This window comes from Harpia harpyja, chromosome Z (assembly GCF_026419915.1).
Source record: "Harpia harpyja isolate bHarHar1 chromosome Z, bHarHar1 primary haplotype, whole genome shotgun sequence".
NCBI lineage: Eukaryota > Metazoa > Chordata > Aves > Accipitriformes > Accipitridae > Harpia > Harpia harpyja.
In genome coordinates this window covers 66,740,100-66,754,928 of record NC_068969.1, presented here as the reverse complement: position 1 = coordinate 66,754,928, position 14,829 = coordinate 66,740,100, and positions in this window count along the sequence as shown.

The following is a 14,829-nucleotide window of genomic DNA, read 5'->3' as shown; positions in this document are numbered from 1 at the left end:
TCCCCAGATCTGTATGTGCCAAGGATCCCTATGACACCTCTTCGGCTTCAGCATCACTTCCAGATCCCAGATCCACTCTCTCAATGGTGTAGACTTGGACAGCTTATAGAGTGGGTAAGACAACTGAACATCTGAAGTTTCTTGTGTGGCCAGCCTTAAGCATGCAAAAACACTAACCACTGAAAATTACAAGATTTAAACAAATGAAGTTGAGTCAAATGAAGTTTTATCTTGGTTTTGAGACTTCAAAGTCCTGTTAAATCTTGTTTTCCAGGTTGTCTTTGAAGGACAAAGTACTGATATAGTTTCCTCCCTCCGGGTGCGGGATTTCAGAATTCTGCCAGATATTATGTGTGAGACCTGGTAATGCTGTAGCTCCTGCAACCCATTAAAAATTAAATATAAGTACCCTTGACATAGAAAAGTCAATAAAGATTTCTGAGGTCAGCCTGAGTCATAGGACAATTTGGTAACTATGTTAAGGGAGGCATATTCAAGGAACTGAAGTACACAATCAGCAGTAATAATGATTCTGCAAGACAAATTAGATGGTTAATAACATGTAAACAGACCCGCAGTTTTCAGATTATGTCATTAGTAACAGCTGTGCAACTCTGATGCCATCAGAGGGAACACACATAGAGACCTAAATGGAAATTGCCAAACTCTTTTGTTGATAGCAAAGAAAGGGAGGAGAGCTGGGTCACGTCCTCCCATGTGTGTTGGCTCTGCAAGGTTAACAGGAGTGGAAGGTAGTACTAACTTAATTTTGCCATTGGAAAACCTGCCAGTTTTCCATATTCACATTTTGCAGTATAACTAGTGCTTAACTTTTGTTCTCTACTCTTTTACTTGCTGTCAGGCATTTTCTTTTCAACACATTCCTGCACTGCTTCTTGACATGCTTTGTTTCTCCTGTTTCATCTCCTTTTACATAAAGCAGGGGTGGTGTGCAAGGTGTCATCACTCACCTCAGAGAGGACATGAGTGTGGCTTTAGTTTCTCTAGTCCTTCTACTAGGCACCACAACTCACTTTGGTCCTTCGTATCTAAGCTGTGTGTGTAAAGCAGAAGGTATGACCATATATGCCCTCATTGATATGACGTTGACCACAACAACCTTATCTGTTGCAGTGGAAATGGTGTCAGCTTCAATATTAAAGATTCTTGTTAATATAAGTCTATGCAATGACAGGACAGTAATGCATATTTACAAACTGTTTTGGTGATTCTTTCTCAGACAGTTATAAATTATTTCTTAGATGAGAGCTTTTTACACTTGATGAATAGCAGATGATTGTCACTACTGTTTAATTTTTAAATTAATTTGAAGTATAATTCTCCAACTATAAAGTGCTCTGACACTACTAAGAAATGAATCACATTAAATGAAGTTCATTATAAATCATCATCTTTACATGACACTCAAAAGTATGCACTGGAAGAAATTAACGCAACAAAGCAGGATTCTCAATGTTTCATTTAAACAGAAAATGCATTTCAGAATTAATTAAAATGAGAAAACACTAGGTAAGTATTGAAATTGTTTGTGTGGAACTCCTACATCAGATACATAAAACCAAGCTGATACTTAGTAAGAGCATACAAATTTGTAAGCCCTGTGAAATTTTACACTTATGAATTAGTTTCAGCTTCATGTTATTCAAGAATTTAAAAGAGGTTTACAAATCTGAGCAGTGACCTAGTCTTACAACAGATGAACTTTCACTAATTACATTTAAGAACAAGAAGCCAGTAATGCATGAAGGAAACCAAACAGAAATTTTGCATTACACTTTTGTAGAATCATGGAATGATAGAATGGTTTGGGTTGGAAGGGACCTTAAAGATCATCTAGTTCCAATTCCCCTGCCATGGGCAGGGACACCTTCCACTAGACCACGTTGCTCAAAGCCCCATCCAACCTGGCCTTGAACACTTCCAGGGATGGGGCATCCACAGCCTCTCTGGGCAACCTGTTCCAGTGCCTCACCACCCTCACAGTCAAGAACTTCTTCCTGACACCTAATCTAAATCTACCCTCTTTCAGTTTAATGCCATTACCCTTTGCCCTATCACTACATGCCCTTGCAAAAAGTCCCTCTCTGGCTTTCTTGCAGGCCCCCTTTAGGTACTGGAAGGCTGCTCTAAGGCTTCCCTGGAGCCTTCTCTTCTCCACGCTGAACAACCCCAACTCTCTCAGCCTGTCTTCATAGGAGAGGTGCTCCAGCCCTCTGATCACCTTCGTGACCCTCCTCTGGACATGCTCCAATAGGTCCATGTCCTTCTTGGGTTGTGGGCCCCAGAGCTGAACACAGTACTCCAGGTGGGGTCTCACCAGAGCGGAGTAGAGGGGGAGAATCACCTCCCTCGACCTGCTGGCCACACTTCTTTTGATGCAGCCCAGGATACAGGTGGCTTTCTGGGCTGCAAATGCACATTGCCGGGTCATGTTGAGCTTCTTGTCAACCAACACCCCCAAGTCCTTCTCCTCAGGGCTGCACTCAATCCACTCATCACCCAGCCTGTATTTGTGCTTGGGATTGCCCCAACTCATGTGCAGGACCTTGCACTTGGCCTTGTTGAACTTCATGAGGTTTGCACAGGCCCACCTCTCAGGCCTGTCAAGGTCCCTCTGGATGACATCTCTTCCCTCCAGCGTGTCGACCACACCACACAGCTTGGTGTCCCTGGCAAACTTGCTGAGGGTGCACTCGATCCCACTGTCCATGTCACTGACAAAGATGTTAAACAGCGCCGGTCCCAATACTGACACCTGAGGAACACCACTCGTCACTGCTCTCCCCTTGGGCATCCAGCTGTTGACTGCAACTCTTTGAATGCAACCATCCAGCCAATTCCTTATCCACCAAGTGGTACATCAGTCAAATCCATGTCTCTCTCATTTAGAGACAAGGATGCCGTGCAGGGCAGTGTCAAATGCTTTGCACAAGTCCAGGTAGATCATAGCAGTTGCTCTTTCCTTATCCACCCATGCTGTAACCTGTTGTAACGGGCCACTGAATTTGTCAGGCACGATTTGCCCTTAGTGAAGCCATGTTGGCTGTCACCAGTCACCTCCTTATTTTCCATGTGCCTTAGCATAGCTTCCAGGAGGATCTGCTCCGTGATCTTTCTGGGCACAGAGGTGAGACTGGCTGGCCTCTAGTTCCCCAGGTCTTCCTTTTTTCCCTTTCTAAAAATGGGGTTTATGTTTCCCCTTTTCCAGTCAGTGGGAACTTCCCCAGACTGCCACAACATTTCAAATATGATGGATAGTGGCTTAGCCACTTCATTTGCCAGTTCCCTCAGGACCTGTGGATGCATCTCATCAGGTCCCATGGACTTGCGCAGCTTCAAGTTGTTTAGATGGTTTCGACCCTGATCTTCTCCTATGGTGGGCGGGTCTTTATTCTCCCAGTCCCTGCCTTTGCGTTCTGCATCTTGGATGGTGTGGCTGGAGCACTTGCTGGTGAAGACTGAGGCAAAAAAGTGATTGAGTACCTCAGCCTTCTCCATATCCCAGATAACCAGGTCTCCTGTTTCCTTTCAGACAGGGCCCACATTTTCCCTCATCTTCCTTTTATCACCAGTGTACCTATAGATGCTTTTCTTGTTGCCCTTGATGTCCCTGGCCAGATTTAATTCTATCAGGGCTTTAACTTTCCTAACCAGATCCCTGGCTGCTTGGACAATTTCTCTGTATTCCTCCCAGGCTACCTGTCCTTGCTTCCACCTTCTGTAGGCTTCCTTTTTGTTTTGAGTTTGTCCAGGAGTTCCTCGTTCATCCACGCAGGCCTCCTGGTGTTTTTGCCTGACTTCCTCTTTGTTGGGATGCATTGCTCCTGAGCTTGGAGGAGGTGACCCTTGAATATTAACCAGCTTTCTTGGGCCCCTCTTCTACCTAAAGCCACGACATCCTCATATTGAAAAGAACACCACCAAACACACAAAACATAAATGTTAAACTTACTTCCAAATGGTCATTAAACTACACTTCTTGGGAAAAAAGTACCAAATTAAAAGAGACACTGTCAGATAAAATATGAAGCACATATTGGAAGCTGCATTTTGTAAGCACAGTTTGGTCTCCTGGTAAAATCCAGTCCTTTGGAATGAGAAAGGAAAAGAAACAAACTAGCTCTGAAATAATATGGAAGCTGCCAATTTTGTATAAACTTACGGATATTTGCAAGTCTTTAGTGTAATGACAGTAACCAAGGGCAACAGGTTGAATATCAAATTTATTCAGCTGAGGCAGCCATGCAGAATATTTCTACTGAAACAGAAAACATAACTTGTAGACTGGCATTCAAATAAAGTTTTAAAGTACAGAGAGTTTGAAATCCAGTAGGAGGCTTCTTGTGTTAGTCTTTCTGCTAATTGCTCAGCCATTTAGAGGTACTATCTATTTACTACAGTGGCCTACATTACACTATGCAGACCACTGTTATGATTAGTTGAGGAACTTGTCTCTGCTCTACTCATCCATTTTTTCTAGCACGTGGTACTTTTTTACTATACAGAATAAGAATGGAAAATATAAGTCTGAAAGGTTAAGTTTGTCAAAATATTTCAAAAATTTGTCAAAACCACAAACAAGTGCTGAGATGCTGAGAATGAAATACTACAGTGAAATGTTGGAAGCCAACACAACTTAAATTTCAGACATCACTCACGTCTTCAGAATTATAGCAAAACAGATATACAATATGCAGTTTTAAAGCTGTAATTGCAAATATAGTATTAGAGCATTTTTTACATGGAGCTTCAGTGGTTTATTAGTAAAAAGATTTGCTAAGGTTAGCCATGTTGAAGGGAATGCAACTTTCTACACACCTACTGAATAAACAAAATGCAAAGTAAAAATGACCTAGAGCCATAGTAACTAGATTTAAACATAATATGCAAGCTAATTCTTAGACTTCAATAAGGTTTTAGCAAAGATTTTAAAATTTTCATCCAGCTGTTTTTTGAAATTTCGGGGAAGTCTTAGAATTACTGAGAAAGACCTTCTATAACAAAACCAACCATCTTTCTTGGTTGGAGTGGATTCACTAATGTATCCTCGTTGTAAAAAAGTTTGGGGAAGAGGGGAGCTCATCTTTCTGCACACTTATTTTGCTACACATGAGCAGACATTTCATGGTCAACAACTGAGAGCACAAAATACTAATGTATAGAGTCCGAACAGCACAGTCTTAAACAGTTTGTTTTTCTTAGCTGGTTTATACTTACTTGATGAGGCAAAGGTCTACAAAACGAGTATTTTACGACCCCAGACCAAGAACCAAAAAAGGCAACATAGCTGCCCCTGACCCTACACACCAGGGGAAAAAAAAAAAAAATTGTGGTAGAAGGACTGCCTTTATTTTGCTCCAAAGTAAATATTTACTTGCTTTTTCAAAGGAGAGAGGGAGGAGGGAAGGAAAACACTGAATTAATGGAGCCTAAAAGAAAAGAAAGTTTGTTAAGTTCTTACATTTGTCCTTCCCTAGAGAATCATCTCATTTAAATGCAAGACCCAGTCATGGAAAATGAGAAAAATAAAAGCTTTGTGAATGTAGGCATAAAAAATACTTATACTTGCAGTAAACAGTGATGAGTCAGTATCTACTTATTTGGAAGATTGATTTGGTATAACATATAAACATAGGTACTTATTAAAGCCTGAATCTCTGGAAGCTGCCAAGCACCACACCTTCACTGTTTCTGTCTGTGATGATCCTGAAGGGGAATGTTTCTGTGCAACAGTTAAGTGTCACTAAGGTCATTATGTGGTATTTAATTATTATGCTGGAAAAATGGAGCATCACACACTTACCTCTGATGTAAATGTAGTTCAGTAACATGGAGTTACAAGTAACCTTTTCTAAAACTAAAATAGATGTGAATATATAAGAAGGAGCAGCATATTCCACTTATTCCACAGTATTTCAGCAACAAGGCAGATCTAAACCAAGATGTACAAGTGAATCTGACAATGCTCTAAGTGTACTACAATTTATAAATAATAAAACCTACAGACATAAGCTGCATAGGCATATAGCTATTGTTTTCTCTGTATATCCTTTGGGTTATGTTTTCATTGTCTTCTAGTTATACTTGCCATCTGTACTGAAACTGCTTAACAGAATGGTCCTTTGTCACTAAAGAAAAAATATATCACCAAGATGCAGAAACACTAATTCCTTACTTAAACAGAAGCAAATGGTAAAACAATGCCTTATAAGTAAATCTATTGGAGATAAAAGAAAAACTGCAGAAGAAACATCAAGTGTGATAAATTATATGTGGATTACAAAATATGTGCGTAGCTGCAAATGAAATTTATATAAGCAGGAATAAAGGCGAACATATACCAAAGTGCCAACTGCAATGACAGCAGCACTGTCACTAGCATGAGAGACAAGGTGCAAAGGTGAAAGCTTGGAAGACTGGTGTCTTGGTAAATCAAAATTACTGCTCAAATAAATGTATTACCCAAGCACAGAGCTTCGTTTTAAAGGAGATAAACTAGGCAGTAAACAACCAACTCAATTACCTAGTTTTCCATAAGGTTGTCAACGCAAGATGTTTTGTTACATAACAAAAGATTCCAAATAAACTCATAGCTACAGTGCCATCATGGGTAACACATCTTAATACTCTGCTATTGGCAATGCTATGCTCATACAACACTTTAATGAGATCAATAAAAACCTTTGAGAAAGTGTGAAATGCAGCATATGGGCAAATCTGTCTCACTATCACAACTCTCTGGGATATTCCAAAAAGCATCTGCCTCATTCAGTGCCCTTCATTTTATTAAAACCTAGGGGTTTCGAGTGGTCTTTTTTTAAGATTGTGAAATTAACTGACAACATATAAATAACAATTTTTTTTTTTTTTTAACAACAGTGCCTGGGCTCAGAATTACTAGTAATGTAAATGCACAAATTTTGGCCTATAAGAAAATTTATTGAGGGCCTACTGGTAAATCAAGGCATGCTGATGTACTATTGTATTCGTGGGTTTATCCTGTTATGGAACACAGTAAAGCACAAGTTTGTAAGTTCTCAATGATATGAAAGCACATATGCAAACTGAATTTCTAAAGTACAATAAAACATCTCATTACATATCTCTCCTGTCCCATCTCACATTTGCGAAAAGAGCTGGCGTATTTCTTAGAAGTCTTTCTGTGATTCATGATTTCTATAATCACATTTTCATTGTTTTGTGGTTACTTAACACTGTCTTATTGCAAGTATACTTGCAAAAATCTACCTATTGCAGACATATCACAGTATTCAAAACATCTCTGTATTTCCACAGAAAGTAGTTTCAGTGAAACTTTTCTTTTGTTCCCTCAGCTGCATCTCCACGTTTCAGAAGTAATTATTTAAAGACACCCCCACACCTACTTCACCTGATAGGCAAAATGCCTACCCTCTCCACATAGAAATCACAGGTCAAAGATATGCTTATGGTTGAAATACATCTTGTTCACATCTTCTAGTGATTTTGGCAGAAAACTAAAATGTTGTTAAAGGGGCTGTTGCTGACTCTAACTGCACATCTCCGTTTCCCCCAGTGTGCTTTTGTGACCAACAGCCTGGGCTGCCACCTATGGCACCATAACCAGGGAAGTCCAAGAAAGCATGGCCATTATCTTTAATGAGACATAGTTTCTGCACTGGCAGCAATATCCAGTAATACATATTCAGTAGTACTCCAAGGTAATGGAGAAAATGAATTTTTTAAACATGACTCTTAGGACATTGTACTCTCTCATTACTGCTCTCATTTTTGAGGTCTATGTTCAGCATTAGTTGCATTAGCCCCAAGAATTATTTTTGTGCTTTATGTTAAATATATACTTACAAGTCTTACCAGATCTGGGCTTATACAGAAAAGAAAAGCAAAGACTAAATGTCAAACATAAAAAGGAATCTCCTTCTTCCATACCCTTTTTCTTGTAAAGTGAGACCTACACATGGGTTTGGTGGTGCAGTAAGGGTAACTCATTAAACAGAAAATCCTACTCTCTTGAAAGAGCCTTCTGTCACATCTTTTAGCATTATTTTATTTCTGATATGCTAACTTTTTTTGTGTTTAGCATAAACTGAAAATCTCACTCCTGTTACCTAACAAGACTTTTATACAACTTGGACATCTGTAGGCCTGAAATGTAAGATGTCTTAACAATTGCGGGCCCTTAGAAAAGATGTATTTTGAAGTACTGCTGTTCAAATCCCTCCTTTTTTTTTCTACTATGATAATTGAATGTCAAGACAAAGAAGGCACTGAGGTCAGAGACCAAGAGCAAGCCAGTTTTACACTGACTTTTTAAATTTGATTTTCACCTCTAGCTGGAACTTGAATTGCAATAAAGCGAATCAGCCTAGTTTTTCTCTACTATATTCTATTTTAAAGGAAAGTCAGCTTTCAAAAGTGGAAGATTTTCAAATTATATCTAGCTGACCAGAAATGGCAAACCTTTTGACAGTCAAGATTCACTCCAAAGAACTGGTGGTATGGCGTCTCTCCCTGAGTTCAGCAAAACCAGCACAGGTATGGCAGAGCTTATCAGCTCGGTTCACTGCTGCTTCTCACTTGCTCTTTCAAATGGGTCTGGGATCTCCTTGTGGGGATGGGACCATGGCATAAGCAAAACAATGTAATAGAAAAGAAAAATATTCCTGAGGTTAGCTCTTAAATGAGCTGGGTGAATTTGTACCTTCTAATCAACATCAGTGCAGAAAACTACAACAGAAAGAGAGGTTATGATATATAAAAGCAAAAGACCAAGTTCATGATTTACAATTATTTCCTTCATTTCTAAGAATTTATAATGCCAGGTGAAATGTCAAACTACTGCTCAAAACACAAGAAATTCTTTGCCAGTACCTCGCTTTATTCCACCCCTGAAACAGTGGGACTTCCTGCTTACTCTTCTCCTTTAACATTTCCTGGGACATTGCTTTATTTTTAAATATTTTTTTTTAAGTATTATTTTAAAAATCCCTTTTTGAAAGTGCTGAAAGCTGACCCTTTGCCAAAACAGCATTGTATTTGACTGTGGTATGTGAGAAGGAGGTTCAGTTTATTTAATACAGCTTCTAAAACACTGGGTAATATTGGCCAGTTTTGCAAGTATGTATTCATTCAATAGTCTGCTCAGCCCCTGTAAGAGTACAAAGGTATTCACATGCATGTGTGTACAGCAGGAATCTAAACAAATAAGAATATAAAGTATGTGCAATTCACTTCAAGGTCAAGTTTAAAATTATTCTGGCTTTAGTGGAATTTCTGTGAAAAACCGTTGAAGAATCAGGTCTAGCAGTTCCTCAGAACAATGCAAACTAAGGACTTTCTCAGGAAAATATTGCACCTTAATTATTTTGACATGACATTGCAATGTTTAGCAGCAATATAAAATCTTGACCTGCAACACAGTATTCACAGAAAAATCATTCAGGGAGAAATACTAGGTGAAAGTATGTACACAAGACATTGATAACAGTGTCTTGAAAAACTGCAAGTGAAAGCAAAACAACTAGATAAATGTGGAAGTTACATTATTACCAAATTGCTGCATTAAAGACTAGCATAATAAACCTTGTGTATTAAATCCACATAAAGAACATGTAAATTGATTTTTATAAAAAATCAATTAATCTAAAACCTGCACTAGATTTGCATAAAATGCCTTCTGGGACACCAAAAAGCTTTTTGTTCCCTCACTACGGTGTGTCTCCCTGCTTTCAGGAGTCGGCCAGAAACAGAAGTCCTGGAGCAGTGGAAAGAGTTCTGCAGGGCTGTGCTTCCATCCTGGAGAGAGGAAGCACTAACGACCCCTCCTGAAAGCCTATTTCCATTAACCTGCTGTCAGAACAGATCCCTGACAAGACAAAGACGGGTGCCTTCTTATTGTTGGTGCTTTTTCTGGAGAGGGCCAGGTGGAATCTCACCAGCCTTCATGATGAGGGCTGTACCCACCACCCACCACTATGTCTGGCTGTGGTCCTGGGCAGCTGTTAATGTCCACCACCGCCTTCCCTACAGCCATGTGGAGTTGCCACAGTGGCCTTGCTGTGCTGAGTGCCCTGGGACAGATCCCAAGTATCAACCCCTTGGAAGAAGGGAATAAAGACCCCAGAGCCAGCAAGGAATGGACTGGGCTGGCCAGGGGGCACTCAGCTGGGTTGTGGCCCCAGTCTTGCCCCCAAGCTCCCTGGCCCTCAGACTCCCACTGAGATGTTGGCTGTTTTCAATAAATGCTGCCATGGGGCAGAATAAAATCTTGTTCTGATCTCACTCTCTCCCCTAGGGCTGGAGGTGGACCCCTTCCAAAGCAGCAAGATCCCAACTCTCCATCCCCCTCTCCCCAAAAGCCCCTCATATGTTAGCATGCTTAAAAATGCATGAACAAAGCAGGTATATTAACTCCCACTTATTAAAATCAGATTATTGCAAATATGTACACTGATTTCCAAGCAAAGCCACAAAGAAAAAAAAGAGGTTTTTCTTGCATGTTATTTTGGCAAATATTTCTCCCAAGGGCATCGGCTAGCGAACAAAACGATTACAAGAAATTACAGTATGTACCATGAATACTTTTTGGTATGCACAGAACAATTTAAGGTGTTATAATGTCACACTGCCACATTAAATAAAAAGAAAAAATCATAGGCTTTTTAAGTTATTCAGAAAAGAATACAATGTTCACTCTGTGTTATAGAAGCTATTAAAGAAAAAAAAAAGATTTTGAAACCGTGCTTTAATAACAGCGTGATTACAAGTTGGGGAGTGTTTATCTAAAAGAACAAGATGAACGTTGCTTATGGCCTTAATCCAAAACCCTTTGAAGCTGAAGAGTTTTTCCCAATGACTTCAATGGGCTTCGGTTCAGGCCTCAAGACCATTTGTCATTATAAGATGTACTTATTCATTTCAGGCCAATGTCCCCCACAGAAGTGCTACATCTCCACACAGTATGTCTATAGTCAGATAGCCTGCACCAAACCCAAGAACACTGCAGCCAGTTAATACAATAATCTTCTGGGGAGCAGAAGATGCCTTTTTGTAATGCCTTTGTGCCGTATCTAGCATGAAGCATAATCTATCATGAGGGTACTAAGCTTGTCTGCAGTATGAATTCCCTTGTACCTCATGAATTTCCCCTCACAATACCTGTGTGAAGCACCAGCAATTTTGTAGTTTACAGGAGAAGAAACAACAGAAACCTAAATAATTTACTGTGGGTCCCACATGGTGCCAGTGACAGAGGTGGGCACTCAGTCCAGAATTAACCCCACTCCTTAGACAAACAGAGTTAGGAAAAATACTCAGCCTAACTAGACCCATAGTTTTGGATCTACTTAGAGCAGTTTAGAAGACTACCACCTTCAGCAGTTCAGCACTGGCTTTCAGCACGAGGCTCCTGCCTGATAAGTGATGCCAATTCCCTGACCTCCTCCAGTGCTAAGTCAGTGGCTTAACACCTTGTCCTGGTTTCAGCTGGGATAGAGTTAATTTTCTTTCTAGTAGCTGGTATAGTGTTATGTTTTGGGTTCAGTATGAGAATAATGTTGATAACACACTGATGTTTTCAGTTGTTGCTACGTAATGTTTATACAAAGTCAGAGATTTTTCAGCTTCTCATGCCCAGCCAGCAAGAAGGCTGGAGGGGCACAAGGGATTGGGAGGGGACGCAGCCAGGACAGCTGACCCAAACTGGCCAAAGGGGTATTCCATACCATGTGTCATCATGCCCAGTATATAAACTGGGGGGAATTGGCCTGGGGGGAATCACTGCTTGGGAACTAACTGGGCATCAGTCGGCAGGTGGTGAGCAATTGCATCATGCATCACTTGTATATTCCAATCCTTTTCTTATTATTATTGTTATTTTATTATTGTTATTATTATAATTACTAGTTTCTTCCTTTCTGTTCTATTAAACTGTTCCTATCTCAATCCACGAGTTTTAATTTTTTTCCTATTCTCTCCCCCATCCCACTGAGGGGTGGGAGTGGAATGAGAGAGCAGCTGCATGGTGCTGAGTTGCCGGCTGGGGTTAAACTACAACACACCTCCAACACGGAGTCAGCCAAAATGACCGGCTTGAGGTTGAGGCAGGTAAGGACAACTCACACCATTCCCTGCTGTGTGTCCCAGAGCTAGGAAGAAGCATGAGCTTAGAGCACCCTGCCTGTTTTGGAAGTGAATTCTCCATTGGTTTGGGTGGATTTGTTTCTTTTAATGTGGAGTAGCTCTTTCTGCAAAAGCAGCCTTAACAGACACTAACAGCAGAGAACTGTTAAGAGTTGAACTGCTTACATCAGATACCTGGATAACATAATGGGTAAAGAAATTACAAAAATATTCACTAATTATAAGTAAAGATATTGCAAAATGTTGATGAAAAGCCAGCACTTATGTTTTGTAGGATGCAAAAGTGCAGGCTACAGCAAAGTCAGCAGCGAACTTGAACTGAAAACCAATGACCTTGCTTCCATGCAACCTTTTGTTTGGGAATGTTTGGGTTTGCAAGTTAGTGAACAAAATCCTCACACTTTTACCGCTGCATGCTTTTCAACATGTCAAGACTGAGTTCATTTGTAAACCTATCTATTTATAAATATATAAACTGTGTCTTTTAGTCTGTCTTTAGAGAACAGTATTTCAAGTAGAGGAAATGCATCAGTGAATGCTGTGGTTGTCCTCTGAGAAATATCTAAAACGGAGGAATATATTAAAGGAACCAGAAACAGAGGAAGCAAAGACAGCATGAAATACCTTTGCTTCATACAGAAACAAATTCTTTATTCCCAGTTGTCTCAGTGTTAACTATGTATAATTTGAAATGCTTCCCCTGTAATTTGTACTGAAATGATCACCTAACTGAGCTGGGAACAGAAAGATACACGGTGGAGACACACATTTGGTGTGGAAAAAAGACAGTGCGAAAAACTGGAACACAACATCCCCTCCTTGGTATGAAAAGCACACAGCTATTAGCTTTTTTACAAAATATTTCTCCCATCATTTCAGGTTACATCTCAGATATATATTTAATTCAAATCTGATATGAAAGTAATTAAATGGCAAACCATATCAAGTTATGAAAAAACATATTCATAGGATTAAAAACAGAGAGAGACAAAGATCTTTACCATAGCTGTAAAACCTCAGACTACATTTGGAAATAATCAGCCTCAGCTGAAATCATATTACATCTAAATTAAATTAATGCTATGTACCTGAAATATTTTTGGTTTTAAATGACTTAGAGACAGTCCCTATGTGGTCAATTACTTCTTTAGTTTGCCGCCTGTTTTCCTACCCACCATTCCATCTGTTAATTACAATGTCTTTTGTGGTTCTGAAAGGAATTCCTTTCATTTGTGAATGGTGGAGTATATCAAACAGTTACCTCTAAAGCAGACTAAGAACTAGAGTTGGATTTCTTCATAAGATTGTTAAAACTGATTGTTACACATCAAAATTACAACAGCTTCCAACATCTCCAGTGACTACTTTGGTAGTTTGAAAAGAAATTTGCAAGAAGTCTATGTGGAGGGTGGCTCCTACAAAAAATATCTTCTTCAGTAACAAATATAAAATATGTGGCAACAAAAGCACTTTCTGTAAATCTCCCTGATGATTATTTATCACTTCGTGTATGGAAACAAATATTCAATTAAATTAATACAGTAATTTTAATCTAACTTTTTCCCCTTAATTCCACCACTTTTAGAGTTAACAAAAGAACCTACTGAACAGATGGGCTATTTCCAGTTTTAGACACAGGTCTTAAAAAGGACAGTTAAACCATCAGGTACACTGTAATTGAGATAAAGTAAAGTTCCTCTTTCAGATCAATAGAAATGAGAAGTAGCTACATCAGATTCTGTGTTCCCTCAGTATTGTATTATTTTAAATTCCGACTCTCCTGGAGATTTACAGCCCTGTGAACCCCATACTATTTCCAGCTCCTGCCATAACCTCAGTTATATTACTTCCCCCTGCTTGTGCAATCTTGCAGTATTCAGCTAAGATTTAGAGCCATGTTTTTCCATTTAAAGCAACTGGACGGGGCCCAGGTATGGGAGAGTGCCGAGACCCTCAGCACGGGTGTTGGAGGGAGAGCGGGAGTGTAACTGTGACAGTGACAGTCCCCTCTGCAAGTCCTCCAGGCAGGCAGTGCCCCATTGGTCCTGCCGGGGGATTGCTTGTGCCAGGCTCACCCCACAAGTCTTCTCCTGGCACAGACTGGAGCACTGTGACCAGCTGGAAGCAGTGCCAGGGAAGGACTTCACTTCGCACGAGGCAGAACTGGGTTTGGATTCAGAGCTGCAAAAGACCTCACACAGCCCTGGAGCATCTGCACATCACAGAGAGGGCAAAGGGAAAAACCCCCTCTAACGAACTGCAATTATCTGAATATGCATTGCCTCTTGCTGTTTCATGTCTGTATGCACGTATGTGTACGTACATGTGTATGCGTGTACATGCATGTGCATGTGCATGCATGCACACACACATCTCGTTTGACACAACACAGAGCTATTGCCTTAAATTCCAGGATATTTTTTGTTCCAAAAACAGGCATGCATGCACACATGCACATGCAGGGGTTGCCTTCTACTTGAGGTCACAAAGCAAACCAGGGGGCCCAGTCTTCTGCAGTGGGAATGCAGTGTTAGGAGCCCCCACCATGTATCTGTCAAGGAGGAGCTTTGGCTATAGAGTCCAGACACTACAACTCTTCAATATCAAATATAGGGCAAGACAGGAATATTAGGTGCAAAATGTTTTTACAGCATTTTTCTAGAAAGG